Genomic DNA, 8,960 nt, shown 5'->3' with positions numbered 1-8,960 from the left:
AGATGATTCATTAACATCTGATAAGTTTACATTTTCAAAAGAAGTGGTGCTGGTATTTTACAAGCCCTAAAATACAAGTTGAATGCCTTAAATCTTGAATTTTCAATCTATATTTGAGTGGGTTCAGACTCTTGCTAGAAGCAGCTGCTGAAAACTCATTTCCAGGACCCCTCTCCACTCCCACCTCCAACTGCCTTTGCAACAGGGAGTTAAAATTTAACCTTCTAGGTATATGTGAAAATTAACCAGTTAGCTCTGCCAAAGCACACCTAGTTACTTCTGATAAAGAAGGAGGGCAGCTGGCCAGCAGTCCCTGCCTCATAGTACCGAAAGAGGCAGTTTTCACAATTTCATTTGTGAGAGAGATAGTTTTTGATCTCTTTCACAGATAAAATTGCCTTTGATCCTCACAATACCCCGCAAAAATGGCAAGCGGGAATTATCATCTTCATGAACGAATGAATGAATGGAGGGTCAACTTACAGTTTCAATGGCAGAGAGCATTAAATCATGAACGAAGAACTTCCACATGATCATATCGGCATATAGATTTGTTTTATCAGTTTGAGATTGTCACTTAAGTTATTAATTAAGAAACTGTTTAAATTATCTAACTTCCACACTTAGATGTGTTGCTTATTTGCTCTTCCTGAGGCTGCAGCAACGGAGATTTAATCAAAAGACTTTAAGAGGAGGGCCTTGTCTGAACACAAACATTTTGAAATCTCAATGAAAATGCAGTTTAATGCATCCAGTTAAATTGCCTGAGAGAAAATAGTGAATACAGCTTTCTTAAAGCCTTTCCCCTCAGGGCATTAACTAAGAAACTGGTCACTAACTGCTGGTAACAACCCGTTTTGGAGAGATTATTGCTATTATTGGCATCCTGTGGTTTATGGTAACATTTTGTTAGAGATGTAACGAACGAGAGTACGGCTGGACTTGGTACTTTAGAGAAATCAGCCCCTTCCCTTGTGTTTTACGGCCATTTTTTATTCCAATCTAAATGTACCGAGGCTGAGCTGCGCTGCGGAGTTTATTATCTACTACATTTCGTGTTGCTCTAAGAAATATGCTTTACACCAGAGTCAGCATTCAAATCAATGGAGCAAAAATACAACATTTATTGTTAGTAAAATTGAATCATGCTGAAAAGGCTGAATGAATGCTTGACTTAAACTGGATGTTAGAAATCATTTCACTTGCCACGAGCACTTTCTGGCTGACACACAGCCATATGCTATTCCTTTCCAATGATTAATTGTTAGCTGGAGCAGGCATATATACATTGCCAAATGGAGAATAATAACCAAAGTTATATTATTGATTTCCCATAACTTTATGTAAACGTATATACCTAGAGAGCGGCCTGCTCTGTGTGGCTTATAGCTACCTGCTGATAATTCTACTCTCTGATAATATAATTTACTAAAAACAGAATTAGAAAGGAGGCAGCCTGGGTAAAGGGCAGGCAAACATCACGCAATGAAAGAAAAGTTCTCTAGAGTTTCAAAAACATTTCTTTTGTTCACTTCAAATGGCAGAAACAAGTCAGAACCATGATGGCTTAAAACTATAAGCTATATAAGGGAGATCGAATGCAGATTATAAATAGGTTATCTGCATGGAAGACATGTTTTTCGCCTTTTTGGGGTCCGTTATTCCTCCCATCTTTTAATTACAAAAAAAGGAAGATCAGAACATATCATTAGCTCTGCTTCTTAGTGAACCTGACTTTTCTCAAGAAATTTACATCTTTCTCTCATTTTCTGTTAAGGTTTCTTCTCCTGTTTTCTCACCTAAAGAATTATAATGAGGTAGAGTGAATGAGATCTATGGGGAGAGCAGTGGACCCAGAGACTAAAGGTAAAAGGATGATTGATGGTATGAAATTACCATAAAAGTACAATCAGGATCAGATTTTAAAATGAATTTTTAAGCAGCCTAAGAGATACTCTTTGATTTGCAGTCTGGTGGAATGGATAATGTCTCATTCAGTGGATAAAGTTTCTCACTGTGTGACTTGAGCTTTTTCTGATCTTTCTGACTGGGAGTAAAATGGAACCAAAGCCTAAAGTGGTTTTTAATGCAGAAAATATCAAATATAATATTCTTAATGTCAAAACCTGGGCATAGCAGGCGAGGAAAGAAAAATAAATAGAAGACCATTACTGTTAGTATAATTGTTTCAGGCTCTCCTCTTACTACCAAATGGGTTAAAACATACATTATTTAAAGGGCAAACTTGTTTACATATTGAAAAAGAATTAAAGTTTAGGCTGGTGTCAGATTTTAATCTTTCTTAGGTATATAAAATGCTCCAACTAAAATATTAAAGCAAAATGTATTTCATGGGCTATATGTTTTCCCATTTGCTTTTTAAAAATTTAAATATACTTCTTCTTTTAGAATAATTTTAGATTTATAGAAAAGTTGCAAAGACATTACAGAGAGTTCCTATATACCCCTCATCCAATTTCTCCTATCGTTAATTATCTTACATTATTATCAGGGTTGCCAGATTTAGCTGATAAAACACAGGATACCCAGTTAAATTTGAATTTCAGATCAATAACAAATCATTTTTTAGAATACATATGTCCCATGGCAACCCTAACACTATTCTAGTGTACATTTGTCATAATTAAGGAATGGATATTGGTTAACTAAACTCTACACATTATTCAGATTTCATTAGTTTTTCCTAATATTTCTTTTCTGTTCTAAGATCCTATTCAGGCATCATGTCTTTGTGGGCTCTGATCTGTGACAGTTGCTTAAACTTCCCACTTATTTTTAAATACAGTACAAAATGAGATTAAATATTAATTGGTAATCTAATAGTGTTAATAAACACTTGATGTATGTACTCAAGATCTATTTTTTAAATTAATAAATTTCCAAAAAATATCTAACTTATAAATCATTTCAATGGTCTGTATACCCAATGCTCTATTATAAGATTATAAAACAAAGATAAGTCCTAATTATAAATCAAGAATTTTAATTTTTAACCTTAGAAAAAAAATAACTAGTAGCAACTTATAAACATGTCCAAGCTCGTCAGACCGAAAATATTGTGTTCATTGAATATTAGAGCTATCATGGTTCTTCGATATAAAAATAATTACTAAAAACTTTCAAATCATGTGCTTTTAGTATACTCAGTTTACACTTTCATTTTTTCAATCTTTTCCACAGAATATGCATGCTTCTAAGAACAGGTCCTTGAAAAATGGTAATTCATATTTGTTGTAAACTTTGTTTATAGCCATAAGAACGAAGGTTTGGCTTTTTAAATTTTTATTTTTTAGAATTTTTCCAAGAAGGTTAAAAAAAATAATAATAATAATAAAAAAGAAAGAAAGAAAGAAACAGAGAGATGAGGTTAATCAACCTAGCAGAAAGTATTTGAAGCTTGCAGCTTTGTAATTTAGGTTGATCTTCATCAAGTTAAAATCCCTACTTTAAAATGTTCAATATTATGGGAATCTTTAACATTTCAGACAGTTGCTTCTTGTGACAGTTTCCATTTCTTCCTCCCTGCTGACAGTTCCTATAATGACTTTAATCATAGAGTCTGGAAACGGAACCAGCTATTGAATAGCAACAAACTCAATGGTCAATGTCTATGTCACTTTTCTGGGAGCAGGACTTTCTGAGCATCAAGGAGCTAATACTCAGAGCCTCCTGGAAAAGTGCTAAGTGCATTAACTCTCTGTCAATCACATCGGTAACTTGCAGGCCAAATTATTACTATTTGGCTGAAGACATTCCATTGAAACTTACTTGTGTGGTATTCATATCTGTGTACTGTATATAACTAATGATGATTGTTTATGGAAAGGTGCCTGTCCAATTATTTTTGAAGAAACACAAGAATGCAGAATGACTGGAAGCATCAGGTTTTTGCCAGAGAATGCCTCAGGTAAGAGGAGAATGGCTAGAGGCTATAAGGAATCACAAGAGACAAGTCAGAGTCGTAAATTGGGAAACTGACATATCTCATCTAATATACTTGCTAACTAGGCCTTTAAAAACCTTGACATTTAACTAAGTTTGTGGAAAAGTTATGGGTTTTTGTCCTTTTCTATTGGCTTTAACTCATTAATCCAGTGAATTAAGGTGTTTATCATTGTTACCACATTAGTAGGGAACAGAGGCACTGCTTAGAGAGGCAGGTAAGCGTCTCTGCAGCTGAGCAGCTGTTTACGCAGGCTGTGCCTGTTTCAAAGTCAAGTCAGTCAAAACTGATACTTCAAGTTATTTACCCTTTTGGTACTTCAGGGCTTGAAATGGCATGAAAGAAGCCTTTCATTTGGCAGAGGCATTTAAATAAAGGTTTTGAAAGGCTGATGTGTTTGGAAGAGGGTGGGCTCTTTACTGAAATAAACAAGTTTCCAGGGATTTTAAGAAAGTAGGAAAGAAATGAAAACTTTCCAGTGGATACTGTCTACTTCAATATCTGAATTTGATCAAATTTATATTATTTAAAGGCAGAGCAATGGCCCATGGCAAGATAATCTTTGGCTTCATATGTTAATGTTCCTAAAGTAGGTTTAACTTTACATTGAGATATTTTTTAAACTCCAGAAACATTAAGCAACAAGACAAAAGACATATCATTTATAATCAGAAAGCAGCAGTTTCCCAAAAAAGGCAGAAAGAACAGGCTGTATTCAAAAGCTTTTGGTAAAATAGCTGACTTTTTCATTCAGCATTTTATTAAACGTATGTTAAAAGGACTTCATTAAACTGAAATTCTTCAGAAAGAGGTGTTTGCATTTGCCTTTATCAAACAGTTGTTGCCAAAAATTAACCGAAACACTATCCTCTTTTATTTTTTGTAATTGCAAGGCTAAACGTTTTCCATTTATTTACATAAAGTGGATTATAAAGACATCTAGAGGCACTTTAGAAAATGTTAAGATAAGACTATCTAACAATTAATGTATGAAAACTGTTACTTAGAAATCGTAAGAAACTATTTTAACTTTTTTCAGCTATTAAAAATTATAAATGTATGTTTCTTTTTTCACCATTTATCTATGAACTTTGGAGATTCATTGTTTTTTTAATCGTTTAAAAAAGATAAAAATGCCTTTTACTACTTGTTCCTAGAATTACCATTGATGATTTGTAGCACTTATAAATTTACTGGACAAATGAAAAATAATTCAAAACATATATTTGAAGGGACATTATAAAATTGTTTATACCAGTTCTTTTTTGTTGTTGTTGTTAATTCCTGTCAACATTATTTCAAGCCAATATTCATTTAGTATTTTGTATGAACTTAGCATAATGTCATGTTCTTTGGAGAAAACATGAAAGAAGTTTAAGACATGGTCCTTACCTTCAAGGGAGTTCTAATTTTATGTGGAAGACATGTCCAACACATCCAAAAATAAAAAGCACACGGGAACAATGTAAGATGATATATAGTGATTAACAAAGGCATTTTGTAATAAAGAATAAAATGTCATGTTATGTAGTTTAAGAAAAATAAAAAGAAGTGATTATCACAGTCCAGAGAAGGAGCCCCCAAGGTTGAGGTGTGAAGGCTATGTGGTCCATGAGTGATAAATCAGGGGTGGCATGTCTTTAGAATATGGTAGCTTGCTTTACTTGGTGATTAGCTTGTGGGTTTAGACCTGGAGACAGATGATTATACATCTGAACAGCCCACTCCAAAGCTAGAAAGCAAGCTACACACAGTGCTAGTTAATCGAATGGCTAAGTTCATAGGCGTGGTAAATTATCCTTGACAAAGAGGGTATCATTGGATGATGGCATGTGGATTACACAGTGTGCCTTCTGTGTATAAATGTCTATCCACCACATTAGACAAGTTATTTAAACTTTCTAAGTAAACCGGGGTTTACTTATCTGTTCCATGGACCTATGAAAGTTTCAATCTCATCATTTTTTGGCGTGTAGTAAATGACAAAAAGCACAGCAATAATACCTATTCCATAGGACTGTGGTGAGAATTCAATTGGATAATACGTACAAAACATGGTAGAGGTTGGGAGCAGAGACTGGAAAGTGTCAGGAAGGGTATAGCAGCTGGTCTTAGTATCATGTCTATAAGGGCTGGGAATGCTCAAGCTCAGTTTGGACAGGTCTGTGTTTATCTCATGTGTGAGATGAGTCAACAGGGAGTAACTCAGAAACTGAGGAATGTCCTGATGCTGGCTTGTGTTCTTATACATTGCCTTTAATAGGGACCTTTGGAAAAGGCCCTGTGGATAGGGATGAGGTTGTTCTTTATCCTGGGGTGGAAAATGAGAGCCCAACGATTAGGTTTTAGATAATATGGATAACTGTCACTTTATTTGGAACTGGAGAAGAAAGAAGTTTGAAATCAGAGTACAAGACACATCTGTAAGGAAGTCTCATTGCTAACATGGGCTGGCCCCTGCAATATGTTGGGAGAAAGGAGCTGGCAGATGAGCACATTACAGGGGCTTGGGCCTCCAAAGGGGCTTCAGAGGACCTTGATCTTGGACTCTGAGAACAACCAAAGCTAACGACCAATTTAAAGTCCTCTGTGTATCATTCCACTCCATTCTCCTAAGCCATCATGGGTTTTGGTAAAACATTATAGCTCAATCTTCCTTATTACAGTAAGGAAATATGGAAAGCCTCTGAGCCTACACTTGAGACAAAGTCAAGCCAGGGAGAATAGAAGCTGCTGACTGAGTGAAATGAACCTTGAGCAGGAAGAGGAAATCTGCAGAAAGGCCCAGCAGGGCCCAGACCCAGGCCGACATGGCACAGATGGCCACGTGTTTTGCGATGGAAAGAATTTCCTAGAATTCCAGGAAATCTGTGGAAGGGAAACTGGTAAAGAACTAGATATCTACTAGTGACAAGAGATAGAAATCCAAGTCATTGTGATTGGGGTATCAATGGGAGATAACGATTTTGTAACCTGCCGCCGTATACAGTGTCTGAGTTAGACAGGATTGTGGTGACGTTGAAAGTAGATGACAAATGAAAAGTTCTTAGCATAATGTCTGGCTTTTAACAGGTTCATAATGAAAGTCTGTTGCAGTTGATGTGACTGTTGTTGACTATGGCGTGCCATGTTAGGGGATCATGTCAGGACACTGGGGCGGAAGGTCATGTAAGACGTGTTCACTAAGCAAGTCTTGTACGTAGCCAGGCTCCTGCATCTGCATACAGCAAATGGCACCCCTGTGTGCAGAGCCAGACTCAGGCATGACCAGAAAGCCATCTCCACTTGCCATTTTCCCAAATATGGACAAGGTTATTGGCACTCAGAAGTATGATTTTCTAAAAAATGATAAATAACAACTCAATAGAGGTATTTCAGAAGGTTGTGAATCTGTGGTGGTAAGTGCAAGTCTCAAATGGTGACTGTGTTGAGGCAGTGGTAGCTCTGTGGGAGTTTGTCAGTTTTTCTTTCAAAGACAACCTGAGCCCCTGCTGAGCTGGTGGGTAGTCTGATAAGACCCCATTGTAACTTAGTGTCTTTATTCTTCTATTGGGCTTCTTAGGCTCAAAGAGGGAGGTAGCCATTTGACAAAAACACAGGCCCCAGTGAAACTTGTGTCTGGAGCAGTCTTCTACACCTAAAGATATCTCCCTATAAGACACAATTGTCCTGGATCCTTGGCATTGTGGTGGGGAGTAGGCCGGGGCTTGGCAGGTGCCAACAGAAATCTCATTTAAAGCAGAAGGCAAAGTTGATTCAAGGAGTCGAATGGATGTCTAGCCAGTAGAAACCATGATACAGGAGGAAGGATGGGCAGCAGATGAGAAACAGCACCAGCTTCTCAACATGTTACCCATACTGACTAGTTTTACCAGCCAGAAGCAGCAGGTGGCAGTGTCCTCAAACATCATCAGGTGGAGAATTGGACTAGCTGAGCCAGAATATATGAAGCAGTATCACAGAACTAACAACTAATAATTATCAAGAAATGTTTATGCACAGGTCCTGTTTAAAGTTCTTAAATGAATTACCTAATTTAACCTCACAACAACCGTATTTCATAGGTAATGTCATTATTCCAGACACACTTCAGCCTCGGGGCCTTTGCACTTGCTTACTCCTCACTGCATTCAGACCTCTGGTCAAATGCCATCTCCTAAGAGAAGACTATTCTGATTGCTCCATCTAAAATACTTCACGTCACTGTTTATTTTCTTACCATACTTAATTTTTCTGCATAGCTGTTATCTCTTTGACAGTGTATACTTATTTTTTCCATGGCAGCAGGGAACTTATTTATTTTTTTTAATGGCTGTATCCTCAGCCCCACAAATAGTACCCTTCCCAGAGGAGTAGTACAATAAATAACTGCTGAATGATGGTTTCAGTTTACAAGGAAGGATATGAATTACAAGAAGTTTAAGAAAATCGCTCAAGGTCCCAGCATCATAAATGCAGAATCGGGCTTGGCATCCAGGCAGCATGGCTCCAAGGCCCCAGCTCTTGATGGCTACTCTGCACTGCATCATTGGTATTTCGTTACATCGTCGCCTCAGTTCTGAGAGAGAAACAGATCCACTGCAAGCAGGACAGCAGCATGGGGAACACTGCTCTCTATGAACAAGGACTAGAAAGGGCAGAAACTCGCATCTGGCCTCCTTGGCTCTCTTCTATCCTAGGCCTTCATACATGTGGCTGGGAGGCCTTGGGCCTCCTGGCTGGAGAGAAGCCTCCACGTATATCTCTGCCTTCCCTGCTGAGCATGAGAACAGAAAGTTGGGCTAAGTCCCTCTGAAAACCTACATACGAGTGCTACCCTTACTGATGAAGAAAGAATGGCAGAGTTTCTGTTGCCAGTGAATTTCTGGGTACCAGTCTTAAAATGCTATGATTAAAATGCTTAGATCCCAGTCCTACTGGCTGCACTCACATCACTCACTGGAGAGGGCACTACTGAGCCTCAGGACACAAATGGCCTTCGGAACTCCTAAAGTCT

The 8,960-nt window shown here is 37.5% G+C and overlaps 1 protein-coding gene and 1 pseudogene across 1 annotated transcript in view; both read right to left on the bottom strand.

Moving 5' to 3' along the window:
* The window catches only part of LOC105291585, a 13,625-nt pseudogene extending 13,088 nt beyond the window's left edge, over positions 1-537 (bottom strand).
* Positions 1-8,960, bottom strand: part of TTC29 (tetratricopeptide repeat domain 29) — a 199,136-nt gene that overhangs the window by 152,020 nt on the left and 38,156 nt on the right. The window lies entirely within an intron of this gene.

This window comes from Pteropus vampyrus, unplaced genomic scaffold (assembly GCF_000151845.1).
Source record: "Pteropus vampyrus isolate Shadow unplaced genomic scaffold, Pvam_2.0 Scaffold47, whole genome shotgun sequence".
NCBI lineage: Eukaryota > Metazoa > Chordata > Mammalia > Chiroptera > Pteropodidae > Pteropus > Pteropus vampyrus.
The sequence above is the reverse complement of the archived record's forward strand: the minus strand, read 5'-3'. Positions and strand labels throughout refer to the sequence as shown.